This window comes from Cetorhinus maximus, chromosome 10 (genome assembly GCF_964194155.1).
Source record: "Cetorhinus maximus chromosome 10, sCetMax3.hap1.1, whole genome shotgun sequence".
In the NCBI taxonomy this organism is placed as follows: domain Eukaryota; kingdom Metazoa; phylum Chordata; class Chondrichthyes; order Lamniformes; family Cetorhinidae; genus Cetorhinus; species Cetorhinus maximus.
In genome coordinates, this window is record NC_135888.1 from 59,614,506 (window position 1) to 59,641,675 (window position 27,170).

A 27,170-nucleotide genomic window follows, 5' to 3' on the forward strand; every position below is an offset into this window, starting at 1 on the left:
AGAATTGTGATGCAATACTCTCCACTTGTTGGAACTGCACTCCTCCAGGCATCACTCAAGAAACTCAACACCGTCCAGGACAATTCAGCCTGCTCGTTTGGCACCCCATCCACCTCCTTAAATGTTTACTCCCTCTGTCCCCGGTGCACTGTGCCCACAGTTGCTGCAGTACAAGATGCACTGCAGCAGCTCCCCTTGGCTTCACAATCCTGCATTTTCTACCACCTAGAAGAGTATGAGAATACCATTATTTGCAAATTCCCTTCAAAGTCTCTCCTGACTAGGAAGTATACAGCCTGCATTCTCTCAACCTCACTTGATCAAAGCCTTGGCACTCTCTCCCTAACAGCACTGTGGGAGTACCTTCACCACATGGATTGCAGCAGTTCAAGGAGGTGACTCACGACCATCACCTCAAGGCTTTTAGGGATGAGCAATAAATGCTGGCAGCAGCACTCCCATCCAGCGAATGAATTAAAAAATTGACTCAAAAGCCCAACTCAAACTGGTCATATTAGCAGATATTAATAAACTGGAGGACATACAAGTCCATTAAAACTGTGAAAGGATCTAAACAACATTTGCAAATGGACAGAGCTGTTTCATATCTAATTTGTCACTAAGTGTCTGATGTGTTACACACTGAAAGAAGGAATGAGGTTGGTGGGGAGGGAGAGCAAATATTTATAGTAAGTTCAAGTTAAGAGACTGAAAGAGAGCTAGGAGCAGTAGAAACATCCATTGTGCCCCATCACTATGAAGCATCAATATACAAAGGAAGCAGGGTACTGAACTGTGTTTCCGTTTGTAAAGTACAAGTTAGAGGACATCATGCTGAATTTGTTTATTACTTTGGTCAGTCATCCCGAATCCTGCATTCATTCTGCTTACTGGGACTCTAGGGAAGCATTCAAAGCCTTGAAATGTTAAAGACCAAAAGACTGACCCGTCTCTATGGTATCCAAGTACTAAGTCATAAGAAAAAGTTGCAAAGTTCCAGGCTTTCGGGGACCTGAAAGGAAGCAAATGCGAAGGAAACTTGGTATTTAAGATACTTGTGAAATAGAGAAAGTTGATCTGGGGCACCATTTCACGTTAAGTCAAGATACCCAGACTAGCAAAAGGCAACTGCAAAAGCACAATACTGCAAATGTTGGAAATTTGAAATAAAAACCAAAAATGTTGGAAAAATGCACACTGAAATTAGGAAGCATCTATTCAAAGACTAATCAGTACCTTGAATGCTCTTCTGAGAAGCTCAGGTAAGAACTCTCATCCAGTGATGGGAAAACTGTAGCTTTACATTGACGAAGGTCAGGATAGGTCAAATGGCCCCTCTCTTTCTAGTTCTATTTGGGATTGTGGAATCTGAGTGATGAATGTTTAAAAAAAAATCTGGAAGGATGAGATTGAAAATTTTGAGAAACTAAATTTCTGACTGCATATTTTCCCTATGGTGAAAGCTAAAATGTAGCTAACATTTGAGAACAAAAAACTTGACCAAATCTACAACAGTTTTTAACTCATAGTAATAAATATAATTAAGTCAAAGTTACAGCACAGAGCTGAGGTTAAAGCTCAATTTTAAATCAGTTTTAGGGACTGCACAGTCTGTAAATTGTTGAAATTTTTAATGTTACAATAAAGTGGATAGTTGTTTTAATCCTCTGTTATAAAGTTTAAAAGAGCTGCCCAAGCTCTTTTGAAGTTATAGTTTTGTATTTTAAAAAACCTAGTTTGCTCCAGTTACAGTGCAAAGTTAAAACACAGTGGGCCAGCTGGTCACGTGCCCAGTATGAAATGCCAGACCAACAAACAGGTTTGGGAGCAGTTTTTTTTTGGAAAAATATACTTTATTCATAAAATATCTGAAAGTACATTATAAAACATTTCTAAATGGCCATCACAAAAAGTACAATCATATTCAACTTTTACCCATGGATCACGAGGTGCTTCAATACAATCAGTGAATATTACAGTCATTTCAATATGGTCATCACAGACAGACAGTGCAATGGGATTCGAGTTATCGACATACATCATGTTGCACTCAGGTGCTTCACTACATACAATCTTTGTGAGTTGTACAGCCGAGGGGTCTATACAATTCCCAGCCCCTCGGTGCACTATGGCAGAAAGGTCTTAGACAGCGATCTATCCCCATTGCCCCTTTGCACCAGCTGCCCCAAGCTTTAGTGCATCCCTCAGCACGTAGTCCTGGACCTTGGAATGTGCCAGTCTGCAACACTCGGAGGGGGCAACTCTTTGCACTGGAAGACCAACAAGTTTTGGGAAGACCAAAGAGCGTCTTTCACCGAGTTGATGATCCTCCAGCTGCAGTTGATGTTTGTCTCGGTGTGTGTCCCTGGGAACAGCCCATAGAACACAGAGTCCCGTGTCACAGTACTGCTCAGGATGAACCTTGACAAAAACCACTGCATCTCTCTCCAGACCTTCTTTGCAAAGGCACATTCCACAAGGAGGTGAACAACGGTCTCTTCCCCACCGCAGCCACCTCGAGAGCAACGTGCAGAGAGGGTAAGACTCCTGGAACATAAGAAGGATCTGACGGGGAGGGCCTTTCTCACCACCAGCCAAACTACGTCTTAGTGCTTGTTGGAAAGTTCTGGCGATGAGGCACTCTGCCAAATGACTTTTTGACAGTCTGCTCGGGGAACCATCCCACAGGATCCACCCTCCTTTTCCCACAGGGCCTCTAAGACATTACGTGCCGACCACTGCCTGATGGACTTGTGGTCAAAGGTGTATCTCTGCATAAATTTTGTCCACGAAGGACAGGTGGTATGGCACGGTCCAACTACTTGGAGCGTTTCGCGGCAGCGTGGCCAGACCCATCCTTCGCAACACCGGAGACAGGTAGAACCTCAACACGTAATGACACTTGGTGTTTGTGTACCGAAGGTCTACGCACAGCCTGATGCAGCCACACACAAAGGTGGCCATCAGGATGAGGGCGATGTTGGGCATATTTTTCCCCCCTTTATCTAGAGGCTTGTACATCGCGTCCCTGCGAACATGATCCATTTTCGACCTCCAGATAAAGTGAAAGGTGGCTCGGGTAATTGACGTCGTGCAGCAGTGAGGAATGGGCCAGACCTGCGCCACGTACAGCAATACGGAGAGTGCCTCATGCCTGTTGACTAGGTTCTTGCCGCAATGGATAGGGAGCATCGCTCCCACGTGCCCAGTTTCCTTTCCACCATAGCCACTCACTCCTTCCAGTTTCTAATGCATGCCCCGGTCCCTCCGAACCATATCCCCAGCACCTTCAGGCAGTCTGACCTGACAGTGAAGGGGACAAAGGATCGGTCAGCCCAGTTCCCAAAGAACGTGGCCTTGCTCTTGCCACGATTTACCTTGGCTCCTGAGGCCAGTTCGAACTGGTCGCAGATGTTGATCCATCTGCGCACTGACAGCAGATCCGAGCAGAAGACGGCAACATTGTCCATGTACAGGGAGGCTTTGACCTGAGTGCCTCCACTGCCTGGAATCGTCACCCCTCTTATGCCCGGATCCTTCCTGATGGACTCAGCAAAGGGTTCTATGCAACCCACAAACAGAACAGGGAAGAGAGGGCAGCCCTGCCCTACTCCAGATTTAATTGGAAAGCTTTCAGCTCCCCACCCATTGATTGAGACTGCGCTACTGATGTTAGTGTAGAGCAGTTGGATCCAGTTGTGGATTTCCTCCCCAAACCCCATTTTGGAGAGTACATCCACCATGTAGGTGTGCGATATTCTGTCAGAGACCTTCTCCTGATCCAGGCTGATGAGGCAGGTGTCCAAACCCCTGTCCTGCACATAGGCAATCGTATCCATGAGTAGCACAAGGCTGTCAGAGATCTCCCTGCCGGGCACAGCGCAGGTCTGGTCAGGGTGGATCACCAACTCCGATTGGCAATGACCTTGGACAGAATCTTATAGTCCACATTCAGCAGTGAAATGGGTTGCTAATTTCCTCCCTTTCCCCCTTCAGCTTGTAGATGAGGGTGATGATGCCTTTCCTCATGGATTCTGGCATGCTGCCAGCCAGAAACATACTTTCATACACTTCTAGCAGGCCTGGGCCAATCCAGTCCCACACAGCCGAATACAACTCAGCCGGTAAGCTGTCACCTCCCAGAGTCTTACTCTTCTTGAAGGACTCAAGGGCCTTAGTCAGTTCATCAGGAGTTAGCGGTTTATCCAGACTCTCCCGTATACTGTCGTCTAAGACCTCCGTAATAGAGAACAGGAAGGACTGGGAGGCCATGTTGTCTGTGGGCTTCACATCATACAGTCCGGCATAAAAGGATTTGCTGATCCTCAAAATGTCAGACTGCAATGACTTTAATGAGCCCTCTTCTTCCTTCAGGCTGCTGATCACAGAGCTCTCTCTGTGTACCTTTTTGGAAGAAGAAACGTGAGCACATCTCATCCTGCTCCATGGAGCGGGCTCTGGACTGGAACATGATCTTGGAGGCCTCCGAGGCAAAGAGCGAGGCTTGCTGGCTCTTTACCTCTTGGAGTTCCTCCTTGACCCCCATCGACTGCAGCTGGAGCAGGTTCTGCATGTTTTTCTGGAGTCGGGGGATTTCCCTATGTTCCTTTCTAGCTTTCTGGACCCCTTTGAGGGTGAAAAACTTCTTGATGTTTTCCTTGATTGCTTCCCACTAGTTTGTCAGGGACTCAAGAGGGGTTTCACGGTTCTCCAACCTTTGTAATCCCTCTTGAGTTCCTCAATGTTCTCTGGGGTCAGCAGTTGCACGTTCTGCTTCCATGTACCCCTGCCAACCCTCTGGTCTCCCTGTAAATGACAGTCAGCTAGTAGGAGGCAGTGGTCAGAGAAGAACACTGGCTTGACGTCGGCGGATCTGACTATGAACGCACGGGACACAAACAGGAAGTCTATCCTGGAACGGATGGACCCGCCTGGCCATGACCAGGTGTATCTACGCTGCGCTCCATCTGCAGGGTTGCTGAGGACGTCGTGCAGCTTGGCATCCTTTACTGTTTCCATCAGTGATCTGGATGTGGCGTCCAATCTGCTGTCGGTCCTGCCGGATCGTCCAGCCGCATCGATGATACAGTTGAAGTCACCGCCCAGGATGACCGGCCTGGAGGTTGAAGCAGCAGTGGGAGCTGCTAAAAGACCGCCAGCCGCTCACTCTTTTGAGCCGGGGCATACATGTTAATTAACCGGAGTAGAGCATGCTTGTACATTACGTCTGCTACGAGGAGGCGCCCGCCCACCACCACCTTAACCTCGGAGATGGTGAAGTTGCCTCCCTGCAGTAGAATACCCAGGCTGTTTAAATGTGAGTCGTTTCCTCCCGACCAGATCAATGGCCCATGGGACCACCATCATGACCGTTGCCTGTAGTTGCTGAGGTGCGGTATCGCACACTCCTGCAGAAACAGGTCAGCTTTGAACATGGCAAGGTAACTCAAGGTCGCAACACATCGCGTAGTAGATTTAATGCTACCCACATTTATGGATACAATCTTTATCCCCATTTTTAAAGCATTTTGTCGCTTACCAAGCCTGTTGTCTTTGACAGTTCCAGACCTTTGGTCTGCTTCTGCATACCCATAGTGTTCACAAATTATCTCACTCTGGATGGGCTGAGGAAACTGTCCTGAACTTCCCCCTTGGAGATGTTCCACTGAGGTGGCATCTGGAGGGGTTGTGCAAGCAATGAGATTTGAATTGTTCTCTGTTGGAGAAGTCTCTCCGATCCACTCACCCTCTGGGGCGTTGCTGCTCCCAGCTTCCCGGAGCTGGGGTGTGCTGCGTGCTTCACTGCTCCCAGATTCCTGGGGCTGGGGTGCGCTGGCCTCTTCATCTTGAGGGTAAAGTTGGGGTGCGCTGGTCTCATTATTGTCTCCTCCACACCCCTAGAGCTTTGCTGCTTTTTCTGTTGGTGCAGCCCTTGCCCTTCTTCGTCTGGAGAGCAGCAGCCTTTGTCATTCGTGTCAGATGGGGGACACTTCTTGCCACTCGTCTGGGAAGTGGCTTGGCCCTTTCTTATCCCCTTCTTCTTTTTGGCCCTCTTCACCAGCTGCCACTTCCCCTATTGGTTTTCTGCTGGTTCTTCCTCCATTGATTCGTTCTGCTGAGGAGTGGGAGGTTCAGGGGGCAGTGCAATTATTTGGCTGTCTGCTGCCTCAATCTTTTCCATCATCTTGTCTCTCTCCGTGTCCTCCTTTGTCCCATTGTGCTCACTGAAAGCCCTGGTGGTTGGAGGATTGCAAGTGTCCTTGGTAGTAGTGACACTGACCATTTCATCTGTTTCCCCCTCATTGATTTTGGCTGCCTGTGCATAAGTGAGGCAGCATTTGGGGCAGGTCTTGTAGAAGTGGCCTGCCTCGCCCCACAAGTTGCAGCACTTAGTCTGTTTGCAGTCCTTTGCCTGGTGCCCTTCCTGCTTGCAATTCTTGCAGAGGACGACACTGCAGTTGGCCGCCACATGACCAGACTTGCCGCATGAGTGACAAAGTTTGGGCTGCCCAGCATAGACAAGGTAGCCAAGGCTTCCCCCGATAGTGAAGCTGGAAGGAGCGTGGAGAGTTGTGACCCTACCGTCCGTCTTGAGCGTGACCTTGACCTGGCGTTTGCTGGTCCAAATCCCGAAGGCATCTTTAACCTCGGTGCAGTTCCCAACCTTGTCGGCGTACCTGGCGAGGAAGGTGAGCACATCGGTGACAGGGATGTGGGGGTTGTAGTGATGCACAGTCACCACACGGTCCCATTTCAACGGCACAGTGAAGAGTGGTTTCACCATCAGGATCCTCATCTGCGGCTGGCCTATCTTCTCTTTGAACACCTTTGAACTTGACGCAGGTAGCAGCTTTCTTGAAGGCCACATCGAAGTATGCAGCGCTGGGGAAGTCCTGCAGGCAGTAGATCTCAGCGGCTTCAAATCCACACGACTCCAAAAGGATTTGCTTAATGAAGAAGGCACGGCCCATGGGTGTTCCTCCATCGCTGTCCTTCACCGCCACCCTAATGGTGTTATGCACCTCCTGGCTTGGGGCTCGACTGGTTGCAGCCATCACTTTTTCAGGTTCCCAATACGAGGCGCTGGAGCCTGCACATGCAGAAGAAACTGATAAGAACAGGGACTACACTTGATCTTAGCCAAAAGGCCGAGAAGCGATCATATTCAACTTTTACAGTTATGCTGCTCATTTATGCTCTGCAGTGCAAGACTGGTTACATCATTAACTGCAATATGAACTCCTTAGTGGAGCAACCCAACAGTACAGATGCGAGAGATCATTTAATTCACCCATTAAGATTTGATTGCTGAGCCCAGATTATGATACATCATCTCAGCTTGGACAAGGCATTTGATTTATGATGAACTGGCTTCCCAATCTTGTTGCATTCTGATTTTGTTAGTTGCTGTTACACTCAGGATATGTAAAGCAAACATCACTCGGCCAATGATCCTTACTTTAAGCTTTCCCTGTTTTGGACTTTGCAAGAGATAAGAACACATGATGAATGGGACCTTCATTGATATATCCTTATAGTAGACCTGCAGGTAACAGCATTTTTGAAGGCCACATCGAAGTATGCAGCACTGGGGAAGTACATTGTACTGCATGCAAATAAAACCAGGTTGCAAAGCACTATGTCTAGAAATATCTTTATGTGCAGATTATGTAAATTAAGTAATCTTTTTGTTTAAAAACTATGTGAAATGCTTCCAAAGATCTCTGTCCTTAATTTTGTAGTAAAGCTACTGTTTCTAGCTCAGCTATACGAGTCAGGGAATTGCTGCTTTCGTCTGAAAGATGCTGAGTCTGTTGAGCACCGGAAAAAGCAACACTGCAGCAGAGACCTCTGATTTACAAACAGCGATCTTTCTTTATATGCTGCCAATCCTATTGGGCCTGTTGAAAGAGTAGCAAGATGGATGCCAACATTTTCCACTGCTTACAATGTCATCTGTTGGAGTTTCCAAAAGTTACATTGTCATTGCCATCAGAGGCACAGGCGCACTTTTATATTCGTCATGTGGGCATTGAAGGGAGGGATATTCTGACGTTTTGGTCCTGGGCCTACATGACAGAAGCAATTAGAAGTTACATTGGTATTTGGGTTTATAAAATTTGAAAAAAATTGTTAATTTTGAAAGTGAAATCAAACAAACATTTGTGAAATCAATATTTTTATTTGAGATGCACTGTACACAGGCTGAGAAATGCAGATTCCTCAATTCTGTTTAACATCAAGCTGGAATGGTCATTGACACAGGTAGAAACATAAGGAAGAATAGTGCAATACTGAGGGAGTGGCATACTTTTTTTTTGGTTGAAGCATTAAACAGAGGCCCTGACTACTAGCTTTGGTAAACTCGAGATCCTGTGGTGTTTTTTTGTAGAGCTAGAGCAGTAAAAAAAACTCGCCTGGTGTCCTAGCCAACATTTGTCCCTCAACCAATAACACTATCAGAAAAAATTGTCTAGTTAGCCATTTATTTATTCTGTGGGACCTTTGGGTGTGCAAGTTGACTGCTGCATTTGCCTAAAAGACATCACTAATGTATGCAAAGTCATTCATTGGTTGTAAAGTGCTTTGGCATGTTATGAGGGCATAAGGCCTATATGAATAGAAGTTTGTTAACTTTTAATTGATGGGAGAATTGTGACATATTTTCCTGTATTTTAGCAGAGGTAAATATCAGGTTGTCCATAATAAACACAGGATTAAAATGTGCTCTGATATTTTGGCATGTATTTGGAGCTAGGACCAAACTCAACAAAATTTGGTCTTTCAATCAGTCAGGAAACTGAACAATAACATTTAAACTGGCTAAAAAAGAAAGTGACCAAACTAGACTTTTTTTGTGTTTTTTGAGACAAAATCCAGTAGCCTGAAGCATACTTGAGAGAACGTAGAGATCTGGAAGAGGAGACATGTTGAAAGGAATTCTCACTGTTGGCTCCTAGGGCTGATTTCATTACTGAAATCCTTGTTTTGTTCAAAATATGTGTCTCGTGGGTGTCAAGTTTATTGCTTTTTTTGTGGACACCTGAATGTATCCATTGTTAAAATAGACTCCTTATTGGAAGTTGGGATTGGCTCTGTGTTGTGAAAAGAGGTGTTCTTAATAATAAAAAAAAAGTCTTGGAATATGTGCTGTGTTGCGCTATGGGGATCAAGTGGGGAAGTGGGATTGATCAAATTGCTCCACAGAGAGCTGGCATAGACCCAATGAGCCAAATGGCCTCCTCCTGTGCCATAAATGACTCTAAGACTCTGACACTGAAAATTAAACTTTGTTTTAAATAAATGAGAGGTCTCATCCCTTCAGAGCTTAATTATTGCTGGAGATTTAAAGTTACATTTTTACTTTTTTACTTTTTTCACTTTGTCGCTTTTTCTTAATCCCACATATCTACCCTTCCTTTAATTTGATTTCTGAACATGATTTGGTGTTGAATTAAATATTCTAACTGGGCAAGAAGTGTAATGAGCAGTTAGTGCTGTTCTTTCACTGCTGACCATAAAATCCAGGTCAGTATGTGTGACGGCAGTCACATGTTGACCTGTAAGGTGGCAGGTTCTCATCCCTAATAATGAACCAGGTGGCGTTCTTACAATTGGGAGGATTCATTGTCATTTTCAATGACTACAACTTGACTCACTTGACTGACCTTTGTACTTATTCAGTTTGACATACAGGGACAGTGAATGTGTTGCATTGGTTGCTGTATCTCACACTGGCAGAGAGCTTTTCGATGCTGATGGGAAAATATTGAATTGTCTGTTAAAATAGGCTTCAAGGAGAACTAGGATATGGCATTACAATGACCTTATCTTTGAGTATTTGTTGGCAAAGCAAAGCCATGCGACTTTAAAATGTTGTCTTCGTTTACTTTTATGTAATCCCTGGGATTGAGCCAAAATCTAGTACTGTGACAAGTTAAATATGTTTTAATTTCCCTGATTGGTTTTAGAAAATACTGACAGCACTGTAGCTGAATAATCTATCATTAATCTTCCTTCTGCATATATGTACTCAGAGTTTAAATGGGGTGCTGCACAAAGCGATCTCGGTGAATAGAGTCACAAATCATAAAAAGTAGTACTGTAGTTTAACAAAGCCAATAAAAGTGCAAATAAGTACTGGGGTTCGATTCTTAGAGGAATAGAATTGAAAAGTAGAGGGGTTGTCAAACTTGTATAGAACATCTCTTAGACCACACTTGGAACATTGCACAATTCTGGTCTCATTATTATAAAATGGACACAGAATCATTGGAGCAAGCGTGAAGAATATTGATAAAAATTATACCACAACTAAGAGGGTACAATTAATAGGAAAGACTGACCAGGCTGGAGCTCTTTTCTCTAGAAAAGAGAAGACTAAGGCAGTGATCTCATAGAGATCTTTAAGATTATGAAAGGGATTGATAGTGTAGACATAAAGAGATGTTTTCCTTTTGTGGAGTCCAAAGCTAGTGTCCATAAATAAGATGATTGCAAAAAAATCCAATAAGGAACATAGTGGTTGACGTGAATAGCATAGATGCATCAAAGGGGAAGCTTGATAAATGCTGGAGAAAGAAATAGAACGACATATAGTGTGAGATACACTAAGGTGGGTTGAAATGCTGTGTTAACAATGGAAGACCATGTGCTGGGATTTCAGGGCATTAGTAGCACTGCAAAAAGGTGAATGTTCAAGATCAATTCCATTGAGACAACTGCACCTCCTTAAATGTTATTTCATGTTGCACTAGTAATACTGGGTTTCTGAAACTTGAGTTTTGCACAACCAATTGCAAGTCAAAAATAAAACTGTAGGAATTTGCTTAAGAACTGATGTGGCAGCTTTGCAAGTTCTGACAGGTTTAACTTTGGATTGTGTTTATATTGCAATGAGACCTGCACTTCAGGAATCCAGTGACACTAGTGCAAATCTTGTGCAATATAAATGCTTTTAAACCTCTTAATCACATCAAATGAGTTTAGGTGCAATTCTTCATTGGTTGCCATTTCCCTTTCTCGTGGTGATTTCCCTCTGTTAACAAAGTATTATTTATTGGAAAAAAACTTCAGAGAAGTCTTACCATTTTTGCAAAGTTATGCTGCAGCTCCACATGAAGTAAAAAAACTATGAAAAGCAAGCATGAATTTGAAACCTTTTCAGTGACCTGTTTCACAGCATGTTTGCAGTCATATGAGTAGAATGCCAGAAAGGGGAAATACTATTTGTAGGATGCAGTGACTGATTGATTAGTGCTAGGCATGTGAGAATGCAGTGTGGGGAATGGGAGTTCTAGGTCACAACTACAGATGTCAAAAGTAGACCTCACTTATGACATGATGTTTCAATCTGCCCTTTTGCAGATCTGATTTAACTGTACAAATTGCTGCAGTGCGTTGTTACTTTGTGATCAGGAGAGTTTTCATTGGGATTTACACTTTTGTACAGATTATATTTAATTCCTGTTCAGATTTAGAAAATAAATTGAGCCCTAACTAAAATAGAAAATATTGAAATTACAAACCAGATGAAAATAGAAAAGACAATTTTCTTTTGGTTGTTGATCAGAACTGGAAAAAACAGTAGAAGAATTACAGGACTGACTAAGCCAAGGATGGAAGAAAGAACAGGTAAAAGTCAGAAGTCCAAAAGCATTAAACTGAGTTGCAAAGAGGCAGTAAATGTTTTGATGGCCTAAGTAACTTTCCATGTGCTTACAATGTTCTTCCTTTTTGCCACAAAAGGCTGCTTGCTTGCTTGTGCTAGATGCCTTTTAGTCAGCTTTGATGGCCACCAGACCATTTTGACCATGGAGGCATCAGGGCCTGCTTGTATCATGTCCTCAAATTCTGTCAACATGCAGGCACTTTCCAGCAGCATTCACTGAATGGTGATCAAGAATGGAATCTTTGGCTGACATTTTCCTTTAGTGACCCAGGGACACTGAGCCTAATTATAAAATTGCAGAAACTTGGCTGAGATCAGCAAACGTGACACAAAGCAGGATTTTTTTATTTGTTCATGGGATGTGAGCGTTGCTGGCAAGATCAGTATTTATTGCCCATCTCTAATTGCCCTTAAAGATGGTGCTGAGCCTCCTTTTTGAACCTGTGATTTTCTGTAATTATGGCTAGACTTTATTTTATTGACATTCTCAATGTTCTTTATCAAACAAGTTAGATCTGCTCTTCCCTCCCCACTTTGACACAGATGTTTTTTGTTCTGAAATTTTAAGACTCTCCAAGAAGCAGTTTTGGAGCTGTTCCAAACTCTTATCATTGGTTTTCTGTTGATGTACAGTTTTGCACAGTCTTTTGCAACTGTAGAATTAGTCAGAGATTGTAATTAAGAGATTAGAGTTTCACTGATGGAATTTCAAATAAAGGTTGAATTTATAGGCACTATTATTTATCTTTTTCGAATGTGGAACATGCTTGAGGATTTTACTCTCTTTGAATTTATTAGCAAAAATCACTACAGATTTAGTAGCACTGCCTATAAAATGCTCTCCATCACCTGGGACTGATTCTAGTGCATATTTTTTCCTTTAATAAAAATCTCAGTGAAACAGCATTCTACAGATGTGCTATTTATCGATTAACAAGAATCTTGGTAATGACAGGTGTGTCCTGTGTGATTCTCTAAGAGGATTAATGAAAGGGCCAGTTGATAGAAATTAGATATATTGCATGACATAATTGGAGGCCTATCATAATATACATTAAGCAATCAATTTTCAATTACCTGATTTATCTATACATGGATTTTTGTGAACAGTTAGCTAATGAAATTGCCTAATAAAACCATGTCATCACGTTCCAAAATAAAATATCATCCTTCAAAAGATGGGTTGCAGCAAAGCAAATTCACCCTGCACATGAAACTCTATAAAAAATGTTTATGTAGGTAATAAGGATTGTTGGTCTATAAGTTAATAAAACATTATGCAATAATGAATAGCTAACCTACTAGCCTGGAGTTAATAATTATTCAATTAGGAAGTTGGTGTTTTTACAGTTAAGGCCACTTGTTTACAGTGACGAAATGAATGAAATTCTACATTTTATTACACAGGCCTTTTTATTGGTGTTCGGGGATTGTTTCCCATGATTTCAGCTGCTATTGAGTGAATTTGGAAAAGCGGTGGCCGTGCCTTTAATATACAAAGAGACTATTATTCCTTATAATCAGAATGACTCCTGTAAATGGACTGAATAAATGAACTTGTGTTTTTTTTATATTACATAGATTCTTGAATTTTTTCATTAACTTGGGATCACTTTTTACTGCAGGAAGTAGTGACCTTTTTTGTTAATTCAGTTCATTACTCATTTTGTATTGTTACAAACTGATATCATTAACAGCAAGTAGCATGAAACAGCTTTAAAGTGCAGATTTGAAGTCGAGCAGATTAATGATGACTGGGATATTATAGTTGACATCAGACCTTTTAGTGCTGTTCATAAATAAAGGCAGAAAAGGCAGGAAATACTCAGCAGGTCTGACAGCATCCATGGAGAGAGAAACAGAGTTAATGTTTAAGGTTGGTGACCCTTCATAAGAACTGAGAAAGGTTAGAAATATAATCGGTTTTGAGGAAGGAATGGGTGGGAAAAGGGGCAAAAGGAAGCTTGGTGCTAAGGTGCAAGACAGGAGAGATTGAATAGCAGAAGAGTTAGCCTTCCAGGGCCAAAAGGAATGGTGATGGGGCAAGAAAAGAAACAAAAGATGTGCCCTAAAGCAGGTATGTTGCTGTCTGAAAGCAAAAATAAGGGAAAACCAAAACATGCAAAATAAGGGAAATAAAATGGGGCCAGCAATTGCAGTTAGAAATTGTTGAACCCAATGTTGAGTCCAGAAGGCTGTTAAGTGCCTAATCAAAAGGTGCGTTGCTGTTCCTCAAGCTTGTGTTGAACTTCACTGGAACAGTGCAGTAGGCAGAGATGTCAGTGTGAGAGTAAGGTGGAGACTGAAAATGGCAGGCCACCAGAAACTAGGTATCATGCATACGGATTGACTGAGGTGTTCTGCAAAGAGGTTGCCTAATCCTTGTTTGGTCTCTCCAATGTAGAGGAGACAGCACCATGAACAGCAAATGCAATGTACTAAATTGAAAGAAAGTTGTTTCATCTGGAAGGAGTGTTTGGATGGTGAGAGGAGAGAACATTAAATCTCTTAGAGAATCACACAGGTGTTACATCTCCAGTGCTTGCATGGGAAGGTACTGTAGGAAGGGGATGAGGTAATTGAGTAGTTAACCAGGGTGTCGCTGAGGGATGAGTCCTAAATGCTAAAAGGGATAGTGGAATGGAAGGGGAGAACAAAGGGAATCCTATTGTGGTTCTGGGAGGGAGGGGAAGGGGTGAGAGCGGAAATGTGGAAAATGGAATGGATACAGTTGAGGGTCCTGTCAACTAAAGTTTGTTGGGGGGGGAGGGGGCCAATGGGTGGGCATCTCGGTTAAGGAAAAAGGAAGACCTAACAGAAGTACTGGTGTGGATGGTTGCACTATTGGAATGGATAGTCCTGTTCATATTGACATTATTAAGGGAACAATATAGACTTGAAACACTAAAGAATGGCCAAGGAGCCGTATAAATGAAGCGATCCCGTGGTGAGGAGACTTGGTACCAGTAAGTGACTGGAGAAGTGAGGGAATTAAGAATATGGAAGTTGGGGAAGTGGGTTGGTGATGGATTGTCCATGAAGGTTTCCAATAAAACTGAGACCAAATGAAACCTGAAATAGTGGTGGCAAGAGACACGAGGGAAATATGGAGGAGTTAGAAACCAAGTGTGGGAAATCCCAGATAGTTTGAAATGGGAAGTAAATCAAATTGATGCTGATTGGATGAGTAAATGCAACCAACTCTTCTCATCTCCCACTTTAAAGCAAGAAATGCTGTAGGAGGTAAAAGTTCATTGTGGAAGAAGAGCCCTGATGGGCTCTGACTTTTTTTAACCTTGATTAGCTATTTTAATCACTTTTGCGCTTTTTTAGGGTATTGACCTTTTTTATTGATACTTAGAATTTTGGATCATTCAAAGTAGTAGAGCTTAAAGCATTGTTTCATTCACTGATTCACCATTTTAGATGAAACTCTCAGATTGCCATGTATAAATTAGTTGAAGTTGCTGCACTGAAACAGGCCAATGGCTGAACCAATTGTTGCAGTTTATCATCCACATGAGCAAATTTTCTAATATTTATCCAGCCTGTTCACATATCCTTTCAATCACTTGTCAACATCTAGTCATGTCTGTCTTGAAATCTGTGGACTTGAGAAACTTGGCTGGTGTGCTGCTGGACAACTAAGTCTGAGAGTTTCATGTTGATACGTTAAGTTTCTGTGCATTCATTGCTGATGTATAATCCAACATTGTTGGGAGAAAACAGTTCTTAATTGTGTGTACCACTTTTCTCTTTTTTTCTACATATTTTCTTCCCTTTTCCTTTTCCATAACCTCCTGAAGATGGGAACACTATGGGTTATATCTCCACAGGCATCAACAGTCCACCAGTACCTCACTCAATAACTATTCTTTGTGTATGGTGCCAATGGAAAATAGAGAGTCATGCATCGCATTGTAGCCTGATTCTTTCCTCCAGACACCCATGGTGATGAGTTCACATAGCAGAGGATAGGTTTAAAAATGAAAAATAAATAAGTTATCAGTGGGACTTTTTTCCCTATGGCACCCATTGAACACCAACAGTACTCTACATGATGGTGCTTGTAATGAGAGCTGGGTAGATTGGGGAAGAGTAAAGGCGGGTGGGGGGAACATGTTCAGACAAGGATCTTGAGGGTGTTTTTGAAGGAAGGTAGCATGAGAGAGATAGCAAAAGGGAGAGTTCCAGAAGACAGGGCCAAGATAGCTCAAATATTCTTCACCAGTGATGAAGAAAATGGAGCATGGAACAAGAATAGATGTTGGAGGATCAGAGAAGCGGAGCTGGAGGAGATCACAGCGGTTGGGAGAGGTGAGGACATGGAGGCACTTGAAATTGAAGATAAGACAGTGGGTGAATTCATGGGAAACCAGTTGAGTTTACTAAAGTAAAGGTGATAGGAGTGCTGCTCCTAGTGTGAATAAGGACATGGCAGTAATATTCTGGATGGCTTGTAGTTTCTGTATGAGAGAAATATGGAGGCCTGAATGGAAAGGATTGAAATCCAGTAATGAGAGGAATTAGGTTTTTGGTGAAGGATGCGAAGTAGGTGTGGAAGCAGGAGATTTGGTAAAGGTGGAATATATTGGTCCAGTTGATTGGATGCATGGAAGGAAGGTGAGCTAAGAGTCAAGATATGTACCGAGGTTTTACACTTTCAGGCTAAGCCTGGGGAGACAGTTGGAGTTCAGGCCAGAGGATGTTTGGTTATAATTTATACTCACCAGTTGCACTTGAGTGGATAAGCCCTAACTACTTCTGGTGTATTTAGTGTGTGCTTCATGGGTAAGCACTGCAACTTCATATCTTTTCATGTATTTGAATGCTGAATCTCTGGACAAGGCATCACTGTAACAAAGTTTTTTGAGGAGCAGGTCAAATTGGACAGCAGCTTTCTGATTTTTCAGTTTAACTTCAAGTACGGAGACTAGTAACTCTTTCGAGTTATCAACAGTCACAGATTGTAACTCTTTTGAGTACATTCACAGTTCTTGGTTTCCAGGAGTGGGACATGAACCCACAACCTTCTGATTTAAAGGCGAGGGTGCTATGAACTAGTTGCTATCCAATTTACTCCTCATTAATGGTGAGAGCCTTGTTGTTACTATTATCTCAAAATCCCAGCTGCTGTCATTTTGTGATCACTGCAATCACCAAGATTGAAGACACATTCTACTAATAGTCACCCAATCTGTTGGCTAACTAATAAATCCTATCTTGGCTCAATTTTAACAAAAAGGCAAGTCTTTAGTCTAAAATTAATTTTCTGTTGTAAAAGCTTAATTGTTTCACTTTAAATTACTTATTTTTCTGATCTGTTTTCTTTACAGCATAAACTTTAATTTAACTCACAAGTTAAGCATTAGCACAATAAGTTTCTCTTTATTTGAAATACCCCTGGCAGCATGCACAAATGCGTCCAAAAGAATTTTTCATACCTGTGTTTTACTGCTACATTTTGGTCTTCATACAATTGCAATGAGAGGAGCTTTTTGGTTACATACAAAGAAAAATGTTAATGCATTGTTCAATTGTGTGTTGCACCCACTGAAAGCCAACTTCACCGCACTAACCAAATTGCTGGAGGCAACTGCTGATGTGCTCAAATTATGTTAACCGTCAACTAAGAGGTCAGATACTAGATATTTAAAGGTACCTGCCTCATTGCTGCAGCATTACATCTCTGAGCCATTAGACACGCCAAGGTGAAACAAGATACAGAGAGAAAACTGGAATCTTTATTTAAAGATGCTGGATTGAGAATTTTCTTTTTACTTTCTCTAATTAGGGCACAAATAGTCAGTATTCCATGAGCATGGTCTTGGTAGAGGAGGACGAGCAGGGCAGAAAAGAGCTGCTCATATGTCCAGCTTGTCCACTATGCTACACAGTGGTCTCTTGCAGGAGCCATGGCTATTTGGCAATGACACTGGAGAATGCCCCAAGATGTTGAGGTTTAGCTGGGAGGGATTGAGATCTGTGTCTTTAGGATGACCTTTGTGTAATATCTGTACGAATGGCTGTCGAAATCAGTGTGACCTGCAATTTTTATGGATCAGGCTAATGCTGGAACTGTTCCAGTGTCAGCTAGTTTGCTGCCCAAGTGCACCAAGGACACTATTGCTGCATTATTGAACAGTGCTAACGATTTTTGCCACTGACCACGGCAGCAACAGGAGAGGTTATACACAATTCTTAAAAACTAGCTTCCCATGATTCAGAGGGCCATTGAGTGCACTCGTATTGCCACAGGAGCCTCTCTACACAGTGCTAGCCATTCATAACCCAGAGGGACTTTCCTTATTTCATTGTGCAAATAGCATGTGACTAGCACAGAATGAAGTGCTAGTGATCACACACCACATGCCTACTGAAGTGCTAATGACATGTTCATTGTAAGAAAAGTACCTGGATGAGCACTTGGCACGTCATAACATTCAAGGCTATGGGCCAAGTGCTGGTAAATGGGATTAGGTAAGTAGGTCAGGTGTTTCTCATGTGTCGGTGCAGACTTGATGGGCCGAGGGGCCACTTCTGCTCTGAAATTCTGATTCTGTGATTCTGTGAATATCATCTCTGCACCCTTGTTTGAATGAGAGTGAAGATCAAAGAATAACACCAGAAAGAGCAAAAGCAACAAATGGAAAATGCTGGAAATCTTGAAATAAAATCAGAAAATGCTGGAAATACCCTGCAGGGCAGGCTGTATCTGTGAAGAGAGAAGCAGAGTTAGCATTTTAGGTTGATGATCTTTCATTGGAGCCAGAAAGATCAAGACTATGCAGCCATGACTTGAAATAGCAATGCACAAACCAGGAGCAGAATTTAGATCTAGCAAAGCTCATCCTGAAAGTAAAATTATTAGAAAGGGCATTGGAACAATACATTCCTCCTATCCTCTTTGTCTTCTGTATGTTCCATAATGTTGCGCCAAGAGGAGGTCTTGGAATGCATTTCAATTGCCTTTGAGGCAAAGCCTTGATGGAGTCAAAGGGTGGAGTCAGAGGGTGTAAATGGCAATAAAACTGCTTTTCCCCACTTAAGTAACAGTGGATTCTACATCAGCTCTGCAGAGCAAACAGCTGGCTTTTTCCTTCCAGTGCCACTAAATTGTCTCTTGAATTGCAGCTCAGCTGATTTAAAAGTGTATCTCCCTTTTTTCATTGGCTAATTCACCTTGTGCAGAGTAAAATCCATGCTTTAGTCCACAGATTGAAAGTAATTAAATATTGTGTAAACCATCAGGAGCAAATTCTTATAGAAACTTGAGGCTAAGAGTTAGCTAAATGGCACTCTTACAACCATTTCTCAGCCATTGGCTCAAGTGTAGTTTACCTTTATTCCTTTTAGCATAACATGTGATATACGCCTAGAGACAGCATTGTCGGGGTAGTGTAGTGTTTGTTTCAGTAATCCAAGTTCAGATGATGGTCGTGTTAACATAGAGCTGGACTAAGACTCCTGATGAACTCTGCATGTTACAAGACAAATTGCATTTGGAGTCCAATATTTGTAGCAGCTGGAGATTGAACTGCTGATCAGTGTCACTCCAGGCACTGATATAGATCATCAAGAAGAATAGTAACAGGTCCTGCACATATCCTAAGGGAGTTATGACTAGCATCTCATTTGGAATGTTAAAAATAACTCTTGGACAGTTATTATTATGACTGGTTTCATAGGAAGAGAGCACAGGGTTACTTATCATTCCAAAAGAAATCAGACTAGAGTGAACTCCAAGGTGTATAGAAAATAAATAGAGAACAGAACTTACATTTATATAGCACCTTTCACAACAAAAACACTACAGTCACTGAAGCACTTTTTGAAATGCAGTCAATATTGTAACTTAGTAAACCAAGTGGCACTATTCTCTAGTCGTAAGCTACACATCTAGTATAAAATAATTGCATTTCTTCATCTTTCCTGCCTCAATCACTTTATTTCCTCATCTATTTTTATTTCCTCCTCATTTTTGCTTGTTTGCTGCAGCAAGCTGCTTGCCTTCACTGACGTATATTTTAAAATGTTGGATTGTTCTGTGCGCGAAATGGAAGATGTTTTCACACTGGGAATTTCATGAGCAAGGAAGGCCTGAAAAATTTTAAGTGAGAGTTGCCAAGACCTTCCTCATGAGTGAAATAAGGTGAAATTCTGTCCTTTTATTAAATGTTAAGATATTCTATTTTTTAAGGATATAATAATTTTTTTGGCTTAATCAATTCAGTAATTAGAGCTTTTCCAGAAATGAAAGGTACCTCTGCAAATAATGAACAGTTTTCCTAATCCTCACCCAAATGATCAGAGAAGACTAATACATTGCTCACCCTACATTTGTGCACTTGCAATGCTGGATAAAAATCCTGTCTGATTTTATTACATTTTTCCCGCCTCTCTCATACTCTGGATGGCGGATATACCTAAGCCATATGTAGTGACCCCCTCACTACCAACTGAAAGAAAGTAAGCGGAGCTTGCATTGCCTAAGTCAGTGCTATAAATGAACCCACAATCCTCTGAGTCTATGTAGTTGACCATCACACCATGAAGTGCATTTAAGAACAAAACGTAAGAAATAGGAACGGGAGTAGACCATTTGGCCCCTCGAGCCTACTCTGCCATTCAATAAGATCATGGCTGATCATCTTGTGTTTCGATTTCCACATTCCCATCCAACCCCGATGATCTTTGATTCCCTTGCCTAACAAAAATCTATCTACCTCTGCCTTAAAACTTTTCAATGACCCTGTCTCCTCCTCCACCTGAGACAGAGAATTCCAAAGTGGCACAACCCTCTGAGAGAAAAAATTTCTCCTCATCTCTGTCCTAAAATGGTGTCCCCTAATTTTAAAATAGTGCCCGCTAATTCTGGACTCACCCGCAAGAGGAAACATCCTTTCGACGTCCACCTTGTCAAGGCCGTTCAGGATCTTGTATATTTCAATATACTCCTCACTCTTCTGAACTCCAGTGGAAACAAGCCCAGTCTGTCCAACCTTTCCTCATAAGACAACCCACTCATTCCAGGTATCAGTCTAGTAAATCTCCTTTGAACTGCCTCCAATGTATTTACATCCTTCCTTAAATAAGGAGACCTAACACTGCACTCAGCTTTTGAGGTGTGATCTCATCAATGCCCTATATAACTGAAGCATAATATCTTTACTTTTATGTCCAATCTCTCTCATAATAAAGGATAGCATTCAATTAGCCTTCTTAATTACTTGCTGCACCTGCATACTAAATTTTTGTGATTCATGTACAAGAATACCTAGATCCCTCTACACCTCAGAATTATGCAGCCATTCTCCATTTAAGTAATACTCTGCTTTTTTGTTCTTCCTGCCAAAGTGAACAACCTCACATTTTCTCACATTAAACTCCATTTGCCAGATCTTTGCCCACTCACTCAACCTACCTATATCCATCTGCAATCTCATGTCCTCTTCACAACATACTTTCCTACCTATCTTTGTGTCATCTGCAAATTAGCTGCCATGTCTTCACTCCCCTCATCTAAGTCATTGATGTAAATTGTAAAATGTTGAGGCCCCGCTCGTGACATCCTGCCAATCAGAAAAAGACCCATTTATGCATACTCTCTGCTTTCTGCCAGCCAGCCAATCTTCTATCTATGCTAATATGTTACCCACTACACCATGCGCTTTTATTTTCCGCAATAATCTTTGATGTGGCACCTTAACACATGCCTTCTGGAAATCCAAATACAGTACGTCTGCAGGCTCCCCTTTATCCACTGTTCATGTTACTCCTTCAAAAAAAAACTCCAACAAATTGGTTAAATATGATTTTCCTTTCACAAAACCATGCTGACTTTTCCCAATTGCCTTGAGCTCTTCTGAGTGCCCAGCTATAACCTCCTTAATGATCGATTCTAATAACTTCCCCACGACAGATGCCAAGCTAACTGGCCTATAGTTTCCTGTTTCCTGCCTCCCTCCCTCCCTTGAATAGAGGGGTTATATCTGCTACTTTCCAATCTAGTGAATTGTGGCAAATTAACACCAGTGCATCAACTACTTCAGTGGTCACTTCTTTTAAGACCCTAGGATGTAGTCCATCAGGACCCGGAGACTTGCCAGCCTGCAGCTCCATCAACTTGCTCAGTACCGTTTTCTTAGTGATTTCAATTTCACAAAGTTCCTTTCTCCCATTCATCTCCTGATTTGCAGCTATTACTGGAATGTTTGTTGTATCCTGTATAGTGAATGCAGAAGCAAAATATTTGTTCACTTCTTCTGCCATTTCCTTATTATCTACTATTAACTCCCCACTGTCACTCTGTAGCAGACCAACACTCACTTTACTTACTCTTTTCCTTTGTAAATACCTGTCGAAGCTCTTGCTATCCGCTTTAACATTTCTAGCTAGCTTCCCCTCATACTCTAATTTCTTTCTCCTGATTAATCTTTTAGTCATTCTCTGCTGTTCTTTAAATTCTGTCCAATCATCTGTCCTGCCACTCATCTTTGCGGAGCTGTATGCTTTTTCCTTAAGTTTGATGCTTTCTTTAACTTCTTTAGCTAACCATGGGTGGTGGGTCCTCCCCTTAGAATTTTACTTTATAGTAGGAATGTACTTATTCTGAATACTCTGATTCAGTATACCCCCTTAAATGTCTGCCACTGCTTCTCTATTGATCTATCCTCGAGCCTAGTTTCCCAGTTCACTTCAGCTAGCTCAGCTTTCATCCCTACATAGTTGCCCTTATTTAAATTTAAGATACTAGTCTTAGACCTGCTCTTCTCCCTTTCAAACTGGGTGTAAAATGTAATCATATTGAGGTCGCTGCTACCTAGGGGTACCTTTTCTCTGAGGTCTGTAATTAATCCTGTCACGTTACACAATACAAAGTCTAATATACCCTGCTCTCTGGTTGGTTCCAGAACATGCTGCTGTAAGAAAATATCTCGAAAGCATTCTAAGAACTCCTCATCCAGGCTACTGGCATCTGGCCAATCTGATTTTTCCAGTTTATGTATAGATTAAAATCACCCATGATTATTGCCATCCCTTTATCACAAGCACACAGCTACACTGTGGCTAGTGTTTGGGGGCCTGTAGACCACTCCCACTAATGACATTTTCCCCCTACTATTCCTCATCTCCACTCAAACCAATTCTATATCCTGATCTGAACCAAGGTCATCTCTAACTATTGCACTCATGTCCTCCTTGATTAACAGTGCTACCCCTCCACCTTTACTTAGCTTCTTATTCTTTTGAATGTCATGTACCCTTCAATATTAAGGACCCAATTTTTGTCATCCTGCAGCCACGTCTCCGTAATTGCTATCAGATCACATTTGTTTACTTCAGTGTGGGCCATCAATTCGTTTACTTTATGAATGCTACGTGCATTCAGATAGAGAGCCTTCAGTTTAAAGACTGTTTCTGATCCAATATTGTCCCTCTGTTTGGCCCTCTGCTGCTCCTTATTTCTGTGGGTCCAAATTTGGAACTGTATAGTTCTATAATGGTGCTGTAGCCAGGGAAGTGGAGGGAACAACTAAGTTTTTTCCCCCCCCAAAAAACACAAGATTTACTTTAAGGTCAAGAGCCAATGATTGCTTAGAGATGAGATGAAACACCTGCATTGGATTTAAGTTTAGTTTCTAAAGTGACATTAGCAACCAACTAAAACAATGACGACTTTGAATTTATGACAGTGAACACAACTATTTTTGCAAATAATGTTTGACGGTGGATCAAAGGCCTACTTAAGCACTTAGCATCAAGTCCAGGATCTTTTTTACTGTGCCCATAATAAGGGTGGGCATGAATAAGTTTGGCCAACTACTTTATAAAGGGGTAAGTGGCATGCACAAGGAATAAATCAATAGTAATTTGTTGACTAAATAACGAAGCTACGCTATTCAAGACTATTGAAAATGGGGTATGTATATTTTCATTTGAGATGCTATGAATATTGTAACCAAAAAAGTGGTGGGTGTGTGTCCGTCCCAATCTATGCTCATGTTTATTGCCCTGCCACCATCTTCTCCACCACCCCCCCAATTTTCCTCCCATTATTCTCCCCTGTCTTTATTTTGCTACCCTGAAGGTGTTTCCATTTTTGCTGGGGTGCAGCTGAATTAGGTACTAAGTGCCTTATGATACCTCACCCAAGCAGTTTTTGTTAATCTGTTAATCTTGATAGTAGATAGATGTCACCAGAATAGCAGCCAAGCCTGCATTTGGTCAAGATTCAGACACACACACACGCACACACACACCTGCATCAAGGCTGATGTGGAGTGGTAATTAGACATTGCGACTCCTTAACTTATGGGTGCTATGGCCAATTGTACTGCCCCAAAGCATACCTTTGCTGGGTACCTTGGCATAGACAACAGATGAAACCTAGGTCTTATTGAATAGTGATGTTTATGTATTCTGAAGCTGCGCTGACATCTGTGCAGGAGAGGGTACTTGTTTACTGAAATAACATTAAGAATAGCAACTGAAATAACAATAAGAATAGCAACGTATGGGAGAAATTAGGAACTCTTATCTAGCCTAAGAGTTCAACCAAGCCTAAATTCCACACATTGCATAGCCAGTGGATTGACATTCCAACTAAAATGATAGATCTAGTCTTTGTTGAGATCGACCCTCAGTAACCTTGCACTGATAACAAAAAAATATTTGCTGTGCAAAAGTGTTTAAGCCCAATTTCCTTCAGTGCACTTCACAGTATGTGTTTTACCATTGAAGCACCTGGGGGAACATTTTGTCATTGTTTTATATCCTGCTGAGAGTGTTTCATTCTGCCACCTCTGACTATATTCCAGGAGTGTGTTTGTTAAGATTATTCTGATTTTCTTGCATTTAAAGGTTCACAAGTCACACCACCGCATGGTGTGTAGCAGTCATACAGATGTTAAATGTTTAGTTACAGAGCTACCAAAGTGTGTCGACTATTTTGTTCCGCAAACCTTTTCCCCTTCTATTTATCCATGGGACTATTTTTTTTTTAAAGAGTATAGCTCAATAATGTGTCAGCAGGTTATTTGACAGCAGAAGGCACCGTAGCTGACCCCGACCCTGTTCTCAAACAGTCTACATGTACACTGTTTCCAGCAGGGGTCAGTAGTGGATACTGGTTTACCCCTACGCTTCCACAACCTGACATGTTCAGGGCAGCTGCAGTTTTTGCTTGGCTGAGATTAGCTAACTCAGTACAGGCTGTAATTTGAGCCTGGGACTTTCTAGTTTGTTTGGCTTTGTACTTAATTTGTCCACTTGGTCTTGTGAGAGAGGGGCGACAGTATTCTGTTATTACAGGTAGCTATCCTTCTCAAAAGACGATGGTGTAAATCCCAAAGCAGCTCAGTTACTTTGCCATGATAGAACAATGTTAGTGGCTGGAGTCAAATTCTCGAGTGATTGTTCCTAACAACAGAAGGTGCAAGCTTAACTAAGCCATATGCTGCTGTCAGTGTTTCATTCTGCCATCTCTGAATGGCAGAGTAAGATGGTAACTCTTGAAATCTGACACACTGAAAAGTATTTTGGTGTCAGGTACTTTATTTTTGCACATGCTATTTAGGATGAAATGAACAACGGATGTGGAAAGACCTTTTCTCATGCTTGTGGTAGGTGACGTGGGTTTAGTTGCCTCAAAGGAGTGTGCTCAAATGCACATTTGTTAGCGTTCAATATTAGTTTCCTAATACTTCACACATTTAATCAATTGGCCACTTGTGGTTTCTGTGAGAATTTAGCTTGTCATCTGGAGATTAGTTACCTGATACAGTTGATCCTAAGTAGCAGAACCTAGCAATGGTTAGCTAATAAAACTTGTGGTACAGCCAGCACATCTTGCACCTTGATCGCTGTCTCATTTGAGTGATGGTTAGCCCAAATTCATCGTATACCAATGTATTCAAGTTTTGATTATGCATTCGGCAATATAAAAATGATTGCAACTCTAGGCTTAGCTCATTGATCCTACCTTCAAAATTTGCTGAGTGAAATTCAGTAGTAACTATATTAGCAATTTTACCACAACTGCTGTAGGAAATAAGATGTTTCAAAATTCTGCTTTGGCTACCTAGGTTCAAAATGCATGCTTAGATAGGATCATAAGATAATTATTGTCAATTTCTGCTCAGCGGCATTCTCAATTCTCAAGTGAACATTCAATATGAATTCTATTGGGTTTGTTGCAGTTTGTTCGATCTCATAAGACAATGGTTTGCGTCGTGGTGGTCAACTCTGTGTTAAGCATTGCCTAGTATGGCTTAGGAGCCCCACTCTGGCATGTCATTCCCTGCCACGTTAGCTGCAGAGGAAGACTGGGCTGAGAACGCTCAATTCGCTGGCCTCTGTTTTCTCTGGGCCTCTTGGCCAGCTGAGCTTTTTGTTTCTGCTTGCCTCATCCAATGCTGTACCAAACAGTCAGCCTCCAGAGGTCATGGCTGACAGCGAATGTCTTCCAATGTCAGTATCTGGCATCTTCATATCTTGCTTTCAGGTGTCCTTGTAGCGGAAGTAAGGGCGCCCAGGAGATTTGGCCCAGTGATCAATTCACTGTACAGAACGTTTTTGTGTATACGGTCAGGCATCCATCCGATGGATGTGGCTGAGCCAGTGCAGCTGTCGTTGGCTTAGCAATGAGAGTATTCTGATGGCATTAGCATGCTCCAGGGCCTCTGAGCTTGTGACCTTTGTCCTACTAAGAGATGCCTACGATACATCTGAGACGGTGAAGGTGAAAACTGCTCGGCCTTTTCTCCTGCCTAACACGTGTTGTCCAGGTCTCACATTTGTAGAGGAGTGCACTGAGGACACAGGCTTGGTAGATTTGCAGTTTGGTATTCTCAGTCAGATTGCTGCTGTTTAACACACTCTTATTCAGCTTGGATGTTACAGCTACAGCATGCGTTGTCTTCGACATCAAGTGACAGGTTGCTGGTGATTTTGGAGCCTAGCTATGTAAAACTATCAATAAACTGCAGCATCACATAGTCAATGCTGATGGCGAAATGGCAACATTCCAGACCATGACATTTGTCTTCCTGATGCTAATGGTCAAGCCAATCTCTCTACAGGCATGAGATGGTCTGTCTGTTTGCCACTGCAGGTGTTCTTCAATATGGAATGTTAGTGCTGCACCATTAGTGTAGATCAACACTCCGATGAGAATTTGATGTACCTTTGTCTTGGATCTTGGGTGAACAAGGCTGAACAACTTCCTGTCAGTTCTGGTATGTAAGTGGACACCCCCTGTAGATGACCTGAAGGCATGTGACAGCAGCAAAGAAAAGAATATGCCAAAGAGTGTTGGTGCCAGAACATAACCCTGTTTGACCCACTGCTGATCTCAAAGTGTTCCAACATTGCCCTGTCATAGCTGACCTTACCCATCATGTTGTCATTAAAAGAGGAGATTACATTGAGCAGCTTTGATTGTCAGCCAAAACAAAAACAGAATTACCTGGAAAAACTCAGCAGGTCTGGCAGCATC

The 27,170-nt window shown here is 42.1% G+C and overlaps 1 protein-coding gene and 1 pseudogene across 2 annotated transcripts in view; one reads left to right on the plus strand and one right to left on the minus strand.

Moving 5' to 3' along the window:
* The window catches only part of LOC144685718 (clathrin interactor 1-like), a 262,875-nt gene that overhangs the window by 118,378 nt on the left and 117,327 nt on the right, over nt 1-27,170 (plus strand). The window lies entirely within an intron of this gene.
* On the minus strand, nt 7,063-7,160 carry LOC144686154 (U2 spliceosomal RNA; annotated as a pseudogene).